We start from the raw sequence: 12,924 nt of genomic DNA, 5'->3' as shown, positions 1-12,924 counted from the left end.
TATTTCTATAATCTTCTGTTTATAGACATCTAATCAGAAAGTTAAAGAAAAGGAAAATAACAGAAAGGGAGAAAGGCAAAGAAATTACAGGAACAGGAAACAATTGACAATAAAACTGAGTGTATATAGAAAAGGAAAGTGACAACTTATGTCTTAAAACATACAGGAACCTTTCTAAAGGAGCAGCAATGACACCTTTGGAAAACAACCATAAGGGGAAAGGTGGTGTTATACTTTAAAGCACTATTTAAAGCTCCATTCAATTGTAAAGAAGAAATGTTGCTGTATTTTTCCAGTTCTGTCTACCACCCAATGTTAATTTCTCCTTAGAGATGTCTTGGATAGGTCTATTTAGCAATTTTGCATAAGTCAGGAGGTTTCAGATTTCCCTTATCTGAGTATAATTCATTTAGCCAATAAAATCGATATTGAAACCCATTTTTGCATCATTAACTGGTATTATTAAATCATTCAGTACACTCAGAAAACACAACCAATGGAAAACAGTGTATGTTAGTGTGAAGCACTTTTGATAAGCCCTTATACATAGAGCTCCAGTGCCTAAATCCATAGCTTCTGCCAATAAATGAAATATGCAACGTTTTCACAATGTTGATGACATCACAGATATCCATGTTGTACCTTTCTTTTTAGATTACAGCGGTGATGTATTTTGCAATGTAATTGTTATATCTTTTTTTTCTGTGTACTGCACCTTTAAATTCCTATAGAGCATCCTAGCTAAAATGTCAAGCAGTGGTGCTTAAATTTTAAGGTAAACTGTTACAGAGGGGAAGGATGAATTTGTGATTAAGGCACTAGCACGGGGACTCAGAAGACCAGGGTTCAACTCCCCACTCTGCCACAGATTGCTTGTGTAACTATTGATAAGGGATTTAATCTCTCTGTGCCTCACTTTCCTGTCAATAAAATGTGGATAATTATACTCCCTTTGTCCCATCCTTCACCTGTCTTGCTTATTTAAATTGACAATAGATAGTCCCTGTCCTAAAGAATTTACATTTATATATATAGTGTTAAGCACAAAGGGGCCTTAATCATGCTTGAGGTTATAGACATTAATGTAATACAATTAATCAACCAAATTATAATGACAAAGAGACACCACACACTGTTCCCTATCATGGAGACTTTACTTTTGCTCTTTCTTGTTGCTAGATCTTAAATAAAATTCATTGAAATTAAATGTGTAGTTATTTTCTTCTGGATAGAAAATGTAAGTGTGAAACAAACCATTATGCCAATGTATCATGAAACATTTTGTGAAGGAAGGAGCTGGATCCAAACAACACATGGAAAATATAAATTAGGGCTGGATTCACTATCCAATAGTTGTTTTTGTCAGAAAATATGTTAGCTGGTCCATGTGACATAGTACTCAGGATATTTGTTGTTCCTACCAGCATGCTTCTTGCCCTTTCTAATCAATTCCCTTTTCTACAGAGCAAGAGGCATCTGCAGGCAGGCCCCAGCAAGGCAAGAAGATGGAAAACAAAATGTTGGTTGCCTGGCTGTAGCAGAATGATGAATTCTGTGGCAGAAAAGCTGAATTCCAGGACATGTTGGAAAAAATGCTAAATTGGGTGGCCAAAGAATTATGGAGTCCAAGAGGACATGACTAAGATGAATGATACACGTCACACCTCTTAGCACAATTGTTTCAGGCTCTCTGCTGACACTAGCTGTCACCACATCAGTTTATACTCAGTTCATATTTACGAGATTTTTTTTTCATTGAGTACTAGTAACATTTTAAAAAAAATTAAAAGCTGATATTCTGTAGCAAGATGTCAATACAGCCACAATTTCTGTGGCCATGGAATTACAGTATACAAGGGACCCTGGCCATAACCTCTGACAAAGCATAGCAATTAATGGCAAAGAAAAGAGTTTGCATTTATTACCAATATGTCCCTTGCACTCTATAATTAGTGAACAAGGAGAGTTTAGGGACCAAGCCAAAAAGTATTATCTGAAAACACTTTTAAGGGTATTCATTCATTCTACAGATGGTTATTTTTCCCTTTTATAATTTGAGGCAATCGAATTGATTGATGCTGGAAAAGTACAACTGAGATACAAAGCTGGATGCATATGATTATTTTACTGCATACTCCAAGTGCTGTAAAACATAATTATGATTTACTGCCAAAACCAATATTTGATTAGTGAACTGAGATCATTCCTACCCTGCAGGTTCAACCAAGCCACATATAAAGACAAAGCTCAAATCCATGATAACTATTCAACTAAGGCATCCCTTATTTGATTTTCATTGATCTCTTTAATTGAAGTTTTGCCTCTTTTCTTCTCTCATCTTTATTAGGCAAGTTACTGTGTTCAAAGCTGAGCTTCATTTACCTCTGAGGTCACCACTGTCCAGTGTGCAATGCTAAATGTCAAACAGCCCTTCAGCGGCCCAGTGCAGAAAGCCTTCTTCCCTTGGGTTATCTGCATAAGCCGTGATCGACTGGATCATCACTACCTGCAAAGCTTTCTTCCTTTACTTCTTTATCTACAAGCAAAAAAAATACTAAAAATATTAGTTTTCACTTTTTCCTAACAGATATATTGTAAGGAAATTTGGAAGTGACTCTCAGATGACCATTTTATATCTTTCAGACATGGTGAAGAGATCAGTCACATATACCTGTAATGGTCACTGAAAAAATGCTCTACCAGTTTGCTTGGAGAGCCTATTCTTCCATACGGGGTTGGATTAATTCTAACAGACGTTAGAATGGAAATTGCCTCCCCGTGTAATACATTCGATGGGAGAGAGGTATGTGTGGGAGCCTCTTCTCTTTCATTGCAACAGTCTGCGGGCTGCCCCTCTGCTGGAGGAAAGGTCTGGGCCGCCCAGAGGATTCAGGGGGCCTGGGATCTTCGGTGGTGGGGGGCCCCCACCGCCAAATTGCCACTGAAGACCTGGCACTTCGGCGGTGGGTCCCGGGGTGGAAGGACTCCCCGCCGCCGAATTGCCGCCGCCGACCCAGAGCGGAAGAAGCTCCGGGGTCCCGGGCCCTGCGAGAGTTTTCCGGGGCCCCCGGAGCGAGTGAAGGACCCCACTCCAGGGCCCCCGAAAAACTCTTGTGGGGGCCCCTGCGGGGCCCAGGGCCTGGGGCAAATTGCCCCTCCCCCCGGGCGGCCCTGGGAAAGGTAGTCACTTATGTGGAGCATTGACTTTGTGTGCTGAGGAGCTATGGATAAGGGGAACTGACAGGAAGCACTCCATTAGGGGATCACTAGACAAGTTTTGTGCATCAACACTCTCCTATGAGAGAGTAAGGAATCAGCGTGGAAATATTAAGCAAAACTTCTTCCTAATTTCAAATGTTGTGCACTGACAATGGACACTCAGAAAGCAGGAGTGCTTGCAGCAGTCTGCTTGGCCTGCTGTTGGAGGCAGGATATACAGGCTGCAAGGAGAGGGCATGTGACTATGCAGGTGTGGCTTCCAGGAGACAAGTCTGCAGCTCCCCATGGGTCCTGCCCAGTGCACAAATTTCCCAGAAAGCAGGTCTAGAGGAGATGGATAATTTAGAAACCATCACACACCACTGCTTATATAACACCCTGCGATATTTTACCTGATGGTTGCAGAGCCAGGCCACAGATGAAACAAAGTTAATTATCAGTGGTAGTGATCAATCCCTATTTCCTGTCTTACAATGATAACAAAGTATCAGAGGGGTAGCCGTGTTAGTCTGGATCTCTAAAAAGCGACAAAGAGTCCTGTGGCACCTTATAGACTAACAGAAATATTGAAGCATAAGCTTTCGTGGGTGAATACCCACTTCGTCGGACACATGTGGTGGAAATTTCCAGAGGCAGGTATAAATACGCAGGCAAGAATCAATCTAGAGATAACGAGGTTAGTTCAATCAGGGAGGATGAGGCCCTCTTCTAGCAGTTGAGGTGTGAACACCTGGGGAGGAGAAACTGCTTTTGTAGTTGGCTAGCCATTCACAGTCTTTGTTCAATCCTGAGCTGATGGTGTCAAATTTGCAAAAGAACTGAAGTTCAGCAGTTTCTCTTTGGAGTCTGGTCCTGAAGTTTTTTTTGCTGCAGGATGGCTACCTTTAAATCTGCTGTTGTGTGTCCAGGGAGGTTGAAGTGTTCTCCTACAGGTTTTTGTATATTGCCATTCCACAGGCTGTCTTTTCAGTCAGGCTCCCCCCTTTGATCAGCGTTTCAGTCGCTTGGTGGTGATGGTGTCTGTAGATGGAGGTGGAAGAGAGGGGAAAAGATGATAACAAAGATGATGATGGCGCTCAAACAAGAAAATAAATGGAGCATGGACAACGTTAGCTTGGGCTCGATTCAAAATCACACTACAAAAATCAACAGAAATAAAAATACCGATGGAATAAAAGATGTTATTCCCACTGTTAACATTGTTTGTTTTGCCAACCCACCCAGAAATGCCTCAAAGTAAAGCAGATGCTTCCCCCCTCCCCCACCCAGCTCTAACAGCACAGCACATTCATTTAGCATGGCTGTTTAGATGCTATTTTTGTATTCTACCACTTCAAATCATTGTGTCTCACTTGCTGCAGAAAGGATGCTGGGTTTCGATATCCAAGGGAAACATTGCATACTGTGTCTTATGAGTCATTATAAAGCTTCATGAATGTACCATAGAGGAGTGTGTACTGGCTGAAAGGGTACGTTGTACCATTTTGAAACCTACTTACTTAGGGATTGTACCTCAATGCAAAAAAGACAAGTATTTTTAAGATAGATTTTTACTATCATCAAATGAGATTTAAAGCTGCTCCCTTTCAAGCACAAAATGAAAGTATCCTGGCTGAAAATTTCAAGCATAATGCTGGAAATCTTGCTCCCTAGGGCAGCCGCTACTGAGGACACCATGACATGACTCCCTCATGCCTGTCCTTGTTCATTCCCCAGTGCTGAACCCATCAGTTAGAGACTACACACTAGAGTGGATATAGCCAGTTAGTTCAGTCCACAGCCAGAGGAAGTATTGGGAAAATCACCTCAGCCAAAACCCAGCCTCGGACTATGGACTTCCTGTGAAGGAATGCTGCCCACAATTTGAGCTGAATAAATCATTGATTATTTTTTTTGGTTCAGTGGCAAACTGAAAAATCTAGAAAAAAATTGTTTCATTTCATAACAAAACAATTTTTTTTCATTTTTTCCTCACTGAAACATCATCAGCTACCTAAGAAAAATTGTTCAGGTTGAACAAAATGTTTCTCACATCATTTCAAAATGCAATGTTAAAACAGTTCATTTCAAAAACATCAAAATTCCCCCCCAAAAATTTCAATTTTATTTTTGGCTGAAATTATGAGCCAGATTTGACCCAAATTCACAAATAGTTTCAGTCCTCCTCACCCTAGAAATGCATTTTTTGATAAATTTAATATTTGCTGAAAAAAATTTCCCCAGGCCTACTCTCAGTATTGTGGGAATATTCATTTGAATTTTTAATTTAATTAACTTTAATCAAATTAGTATTTATGCGCATTTACATTCACTCTCCATGAATTTTTTAGCAGATGAGTTTACTGGCAGGAATTTGTTTATGAACAAATATTGGTGAATTTTTGCAGAAAGCAAACTTTGAACTCAGAAATGTGAATACTCACAGAGTAAAGTTTGTTCACAGAGTTACACTAGTCCAGCCATGGAACAGAAACATACTTTTTTCCAATTAGCATAGCTCTAATTTCAAATAGCAAATACTCAGCATATTGTTCATGAATGAGTTACAGACTTTGTAGAAGTTATGACTTGAATAACCTGAGTAATTAACTCTTAGAAGACAAGTCACAATCTGCTCACAGGTTTCAGAGTAGTAGCCGTGTTAGTCTGTAGCCGCAAAAAGAATAGGAGTACCTGTGGTACCTTGGAGACTAACAAATTTGTTAGTCTCTAAGGTGCCACAAGTACTCTTATTCAATCTGCTCACAGAAAATTCAAAACAGAATTCATTATTTGTTATGAATTGTTTGTCCACTTTCAAAGACTAGATTCAGGTGAGCTAAAAGGGAGCTTCCCAGGGCCAAACCAATAGGCCCTGGACCAGTTTTAGTCTTGCATATTTTCCAGCCAGAAGCCAGCAAAGGGACTTCATAATGGTGACCTTGATTTTGGTTTTGGTTTTCTGCCCTTTCAGTGGTGAAGAGAGAAGGGTAAGCGGTGTACTTTTTAATTATACCTAAACAAAGCTGGTTGAGAATTTTCCATTGAAATATTTTTGATGAAAAATGCAGCTCCTGCAAACTTGAGATTTTCCATGCAAAAATTTCAACTATGGTGATATTTTTTTATTTTCCATTGGGAAAATTCAAAACACTGCATTTTGTTTCAGGTTGGGTGAACCTGAAATCATTGTTGTTTCAGGTGTGTTTCCTTGAGCTGCCAGGGTGCCTCTTGGGAGTTGGAGTTTGGGTGTCCCATTTTTTTTCTCCACATGCTGGGTGCCCTCAGAACTACAGCTCCCATGGTATAGACTGTTTTGACATGAAACCAGGCAAAACTAAACTGTTTCAACAGAGTATCTCTTTGAAAATTTTGCCTGTACAAACTGAAAATTCAGCTGAAACTTCAACGGGAGTCTCTGATTCCATCTGGTTATAAAGCTAAGAAAATATTTGACCGAGTGGCTGCAAACTGATTCAGCAGAATTTTACACAGCTATAGATATAGGTCCTGAAGCTATAGATTGTCTGTGGAATGGACTCATGCACCTGCATGGAGCCTCAATTAATTGTATGGGGCTTTGTGTGGGAACAAGGGACTGCCCATCGGAAGTAGCTTGCAGGATCCAAACCATAATGCATAAACAACGTCGCTGGTTTCTGAAGCTTGACAGAATAATAAGTTCAAGGTCTTCATTTGGTTGCCTAGAATTTTACATTACAATGATTCAATGTGTGAATCATGTTCAATGGTTGTGAAATGTATGATTTCATTGCACTAAAAGCCCTCCGAATGGTGCCCATTTAAGAATAAAGATGGTAACTCTCCTTCCAAGCATCTATGCACTGCTGGATACCTAGTCATTGGCTACTTTCCTCATTTTATTTCTAACACATTTTCAAAATTGATTCCCTTTTGCAAGCTTTTCTTCCAAGACGCTCAGGATTGTAAAGGGTTCGGCGGCAGATGTAACATCTGGTTTCACAACTGAAAATGCAAGGGTGAAACGGTACATACTTGAAAAGGAGAGTTTCAACATTTTATTTTAACATAAGGGTTCTTTCTTGCTAGGCCACTAATGAGAAGCCTGTACAGAAAAAAAATGACACACACAGGTGGCAAAGAAATTGCAGAACAACTGTAAGATTCCCTTTAGTGAAGGCATATTAATGCCGACCTGCTGTTACACCAGGTTGCTGGCTCAGCTGTGCCAGGTCATTCCAAACATTCCCTCAGGACTTTTCTTTCCCAGGGAGAGTGGGAAGGCAATTTATCCAAGAAAGTCTGCTTTGGCTTGGCACTGGGAACTGAAAACTCATTTCAAGCACTTCTAATTAGATTCCAATTGATCTTTTATAATGGGACTTGAAAAATATTTAGCATTTTTAGGGTTAAAAACTTATAACAATCTTTTTTTCTTCACTGACTAATACAGTCTCATTTAATCCAGACTACTTCAAATCTGTACACAGATACAGTACATCCGTCACAAAATAAACCTAGAGCTTAACTACTGTCTTCTGTTTAGTCTCCATAATTCTGTTTAGTCTCCATAAGCAAAAACAGATACATATGGAGACAGAACCTCAGCTGGTGAAGTCAATGGGGCTATGCGGATTTACACCAGCTAGGGATCTGGCCTATATTGTTTTATTTCCCATATTACTGGGGAGAAGGAGTTCTTATTTGTTTCATAGGAGTAGTACAATATGCTACCCGAATAATTAGAAATGAACTAATTATGCAGAGTGTGTTTAAAATGTTATATTTAGTTGGTGATACACTTTTAATTCAATCAATATGATATGACAGGGCATACATTACACTAGATGGAATATTAGGCACTTAGCAAAGCAAAATCCCTCCAATAATCAAGAAGTGGCATTTTCCTTGCATAACACTTCCACCCACAAATGTCCTATTAGAGTTGCATTTTATAACAATCACGACGTAGTATCCTTTCTAATTTTTCTTGACAGATTCTTTATTAGATATTGGGTAACATTTTCAAAAGCACTTTAGGAACCTAAGCCCATTTTCCAAAGACACTAAGGTATGTAGGAGCCTAAATCTTATTGAAAGTCAATGGAATTTAGGCCTGCCCCTTTTGAAAATGGGACTTAGATATTTTGAATATCCAACCCATCGTCTATTACAAAAGGAATTTTCTCATTGAATAATTGACTATGCTATTATTATTGTCACTTTTTTATTTTTGAGGCATCAGTTCCATAATAAACATCTGGTCACAGTTTAATATACTGTATAAATTCATGTTCACTTACATTTATTGATTGAAAATGTTAATGAACTGATTAAAAACACCTTTCTAATAAATATATTTCCCATCCTTTTTATTTAACCATTGCACTCTGCAAACTGGAATTTATTGTAGCAACAACATTCAAAAATATAACTAAGAATAAATGCAAATGTGACTAAAAGTGCTTTCAGACACAGAGCTTCAAATCACAACTCTGCCTTACTAGTAGCAGAAGCATTTTAGGACCTGAAGTATTAAAGTGTCTGAGATCTTGTAACTTTCTCTTCAACAGTGCTGTTAGTGGGAAAGTGGTTGGGTTATAAATATCAATACACCACAATAACAAATCTTCAGACAGCCCAAAGGACATGAATCTGGTCTCAATGACACTTGTGTAAGTCCACTGACTTTACTGGGATTGCTAATGACTCCTTTTTGTGACGATATCTGAATCTGGTTTAATAAATCTGTGATTTTCTGTGCCTCCCTCTAAATGCAGAGAACCCATCTTCCTGACAAGCCTGCTTTATTGTGGTTTCCAATCAATACTGTGAAATATATAGCAAAATGGGGAGGGGAGGAGGGAGCAGTGCCTGAACTTCTTGCTCACCCTCTTCCTTGCAGAAGCCCCTCCACCCCATGCTGGAGGAAGAACAGAGGAGCTGTCTCATTCTGTGGCTCCCATCTGACCCCAGCAAGTATCCAAGAAATTATCCTCACAGGAGTTAATGCTGGTACAAAAAAGTCATCGTTTGCTCTGTGTCTACAACCTGCTGAGAAGGTGTTTGTGCAGGCACAGAGCAATGACACGGGAGGCTTTGCTGTGGTGCGGGTGGAAGTGGAAAGCACCAACCCTGTGGAAGATGGGTGCTGTTCGATTCTGCAGCGTTTAAAGCAATGGTGTCCAACCTGTGGACACTTGTGACCCTTCAGGCTCTAAGCTGTGGCCCTTGAGGGCAAGTGTGTTAAGAACATTTCACTCTGAATTGAAAATGAGTTTCCTGAGCTGCCCCTTGCTGCTTTTAGGTGGGATTCTTTGAATCAGCCCCAGTGCGATGGGGAAGAGGTCGGAGGCACTGCCACCAACTGCCTCCCTGGCACCCTCAGTGGCTACGTTCTGTATTGCAGGGGAGAGAGGCGACAAGAGCTCTGGTGGTTGTACTGCCTACTAAGCCTGGCCAGAAAACAAGAATTTAGTTTCAAAAATTGTTTTGTTTCCACATTGGGACAAAACCAAGAACTTAAAAAAAATCATGAAAAAACAGAGAGAGACTTCCCCACCTTGCAAATAGGTCAGTGGTGAGAGAACTCAGCTGGGGTGGGAAAAACCCAGGTTCAAACCTTTATGCTGGTTTTAGTCATGGCTCCAAATCAGGCAGAGCAAAAGCTTGAACCTGAAGCTGTGACTGGAACCCATTAACCTGAGGCTCTCTCCTGCTCCCCCAGGATCTGAGAAACCTTTCCCAATCAGCTCTATTGACTACTTGCCTGCTGGACAGTGGAAGGGAGATCTGAATAGGGGCTTGATCAGCTCTGCCTAAACCTAGGGGAGTGCCTAGCAAAAAAAAGGCTCCCCTCTCCCACCCAGGAGAGGAGAAACTGAGAACCAAAAACCAGGTCTGGCTCCCTGATTTTTTGCTCCAGCCCCAGTGCAGTTAGAGCAGGACTCCTCCAGGCTGGAAGTGTCCTCAGCAGGAGTCTTCTGCTCACTTTGCACCAACTGAGTGGCACAAAGGAAGTGGATCAGAGTAAAGAACCTCCCCCTGTGTATTTACTGTAGCCCCTGGATGTTTTTGAGATACTATATTTGGCTCTCGGGCTGGAAAGGATGGCCATCACCCATGAAAGAATGCTCCATGAAGGGAATCTTGCAGAATTCTCTGTGCCTCCCCTCCCCCAGATTTTATTGAAGGATTCAGTATGGTGCTATGATTTCACTACCATCCCTACAACCACAAGGAAATAATGTGCAGGTATTTTCTATTTGATCTTTCATTTGTCATAGGAATTGCCATGCTGAGTCAGATCTTTTTCCCTCACCAGTCCAATAGCCTGTCTCTGGCCAACATCAGAGGCTCCCAAAGAAGAAGCAAGAAACACCATGCTGAGCATTTAAAATATTTCCAGTTGATAAGGTATTTCCAGCACATTGCATTTCTGATATGTGTGATTACTATTTCCTTTCTAATGTATGTTTTGCACACTGCTAAACTAAAATAGCCAGAAATAGAATCTATTAAGTATGGTTGCAAGATAAACACTGGCATTTTGTTTCTAAAACTATAGAAGTAATGGAAAGTAATTGGGCTACAGCGTAAAACATTTTTTTCTTTTGCACTTACCAAATCGAAAGGTCAGGTGTTGTGAGAGATTATAGTGGATTTAGGAAGAGAGACCAACCCTCCACTATGGGCCTTATCATGAATAGATCATTTCTTTCTGTAATAAGGCAAGGAAGCAGGATTCATACTACTGACACAACCAAAGAAAGCTGACTGGCGTGTACAACTAACACATATTATCATTAAACAGCATCTTTAAAATGCCACACTTATTTACTGATCTTACAATTCTATGTTATCTCATACAAGCAACGGGAAAAGTAATACACTTTGTATAGATTAATCCTTGTAATTCTACACAACATACTGACAGAGATAACACACACTCACTTTGTCTTCTCATTATCTAAATAGACATGCCTTTCCCTAAGTCATCAACAGAGGTCATCACACCAATGCCCTTGTGAAATATTCATTAATCAAATAACTAATTTGAAATGGATCTTCAAAGCATTATTCACTCCCCATCATTCTTCATACATCAATTTAAATGCTTTATGTGTATAATGAGTAGGTTGATGTTTAATTAATTGTGAAAACGTGAATTAAAGCTAAATTACAAGATAAATTATTCCCTTGCACCCACACAAAAGAAGCTGAATTCTGTTCTGTTTGGAAATCTTGGGAAGTTTCTATAAACATCTTTATCTATTAGCTTTTTACTGTAAGATGACTGTATGTCAGGTGGCCACGTTGCTTAGTAAGTTACATTTTCTGTGCTGCTTTCTTTTCTCCAGTTGGAGTATAATCAAAAGTCAATGCAAATACAGATTTATATGTGTCTTAGGAAAATCTGTTTGTAATTAAGAATGAATATGATGTATATTATTTCAAAGAAAACTCACAGACCCAAGACAGGGAGGTGTATTAGAGAAGCTCCTTCTCAGACTGGGTGATTCAGTACGCAAAATATAATTTTGTGAATCAACACTGAAGTAACGCCCCAGTGTGTTGTTTGCAAGGGGAACTGGAGGTGCTGTCTTCTGGATGAGACATAAAATCAAGGTCCTAGGCTTTCACGTTTATTAAAAGAGATGTTTTGCATGAATATGGGTTTTATCACCAGTGACTTAGAGAAGTGGCCTAATTGCAAAATTGGTAATTACATTTTGTCTACCTAAAACCATGTGTCTTTATTTTTCAACTGAATACATGATTATTCATTTTTCTTCTTAAAAACAGTTGTGCATTGCTGCTGGTGCAAAATGGATGCTATTTCCAACCTTTAGAGGGCATTTCAGAGATGGATAACTGAGCCCAGTACGGTACAGTCCAAGTGCTTTGGGATACTTTAAAACAACCATACCTCCTCAACATTTAGAGGTGGAAAATATTCTATTTATTTACAATTCAACAATAGTCAGAACAAATTAAAAAAAAATTTTTTTAGTTCACTGTGCCTACTAGATATATATGTTCTCAGGATGCTCCAAAAATGATAATGGTAGGATTGTAACACACTTTGATAGGTAAGTATTGCATAGTTCTTCTTTAATTTTAATTAAAAAATACATACTTCCTCAAAGAAGATTATTTTTGGGAAGCTTATTTAATGGAAATGGGACAAAGAAAAAACACTCCTATTAGAAATTATATTTGTACCCAGAAATAAACAAGACAAAAGATGTGCAGAAGGTGAAATATTGAATTCTAGAAAAATTAGGATAGAAAGCAGACTTTCTAGCTTTGCTTTCTTACTAATAGGTCACATTCTGGTGGGGCACAAATTATATGGACATCTGTCAGTAAACTTATGATCCTTTCTCACACTCCCAGAACTCATTTGTGCACCTACAGCAAGGTGCTTAAACACATGTTTAAGCCTATCCCTATTCAGTAAAGCACTTACACATGTACTTAGGTTTTACTGAGCATGTGTCTGAAGTTAAGCATGTCCTTCAATGTCTTGCTGAATAGGGATGGACTGCTGAATTGGTGGTCCTAAAGGATAAACTGTGATGGAGGATGTTGAATGGGGCTACTACTGGCCAAAATGAGGGCAGACAATATTTTAATCTTTCCAAAGTAAGTGTTAGCCAGTCTGGGGACCCTTTTCATGGGTGGGGCCTAATTCTGAGACGTGTTGAATAGCCATAACTCTCACGGACTCAGAATCAGGCA

The sequence above is a fragment of the Mauremys mutica genome, chromosome 1 (assembly GCF_020497125.1).
Source record: "Mauremys mutica isolate MM-2020 ecotype Southern chromosome 1, ASM2049712v1, whole genome shotgun sequence".
NCBI classification, from domain to species: domain Eukaryota; kingdom Metazoa; phylum Chordata; order Testudines; family Geoemydidae; genus Mauremys; species Mauremys mutica.
The sequence above is the reverse complement of the archived record's forward strand: the minus strand, read 5'-3'. Positions refer to the sequence as shown.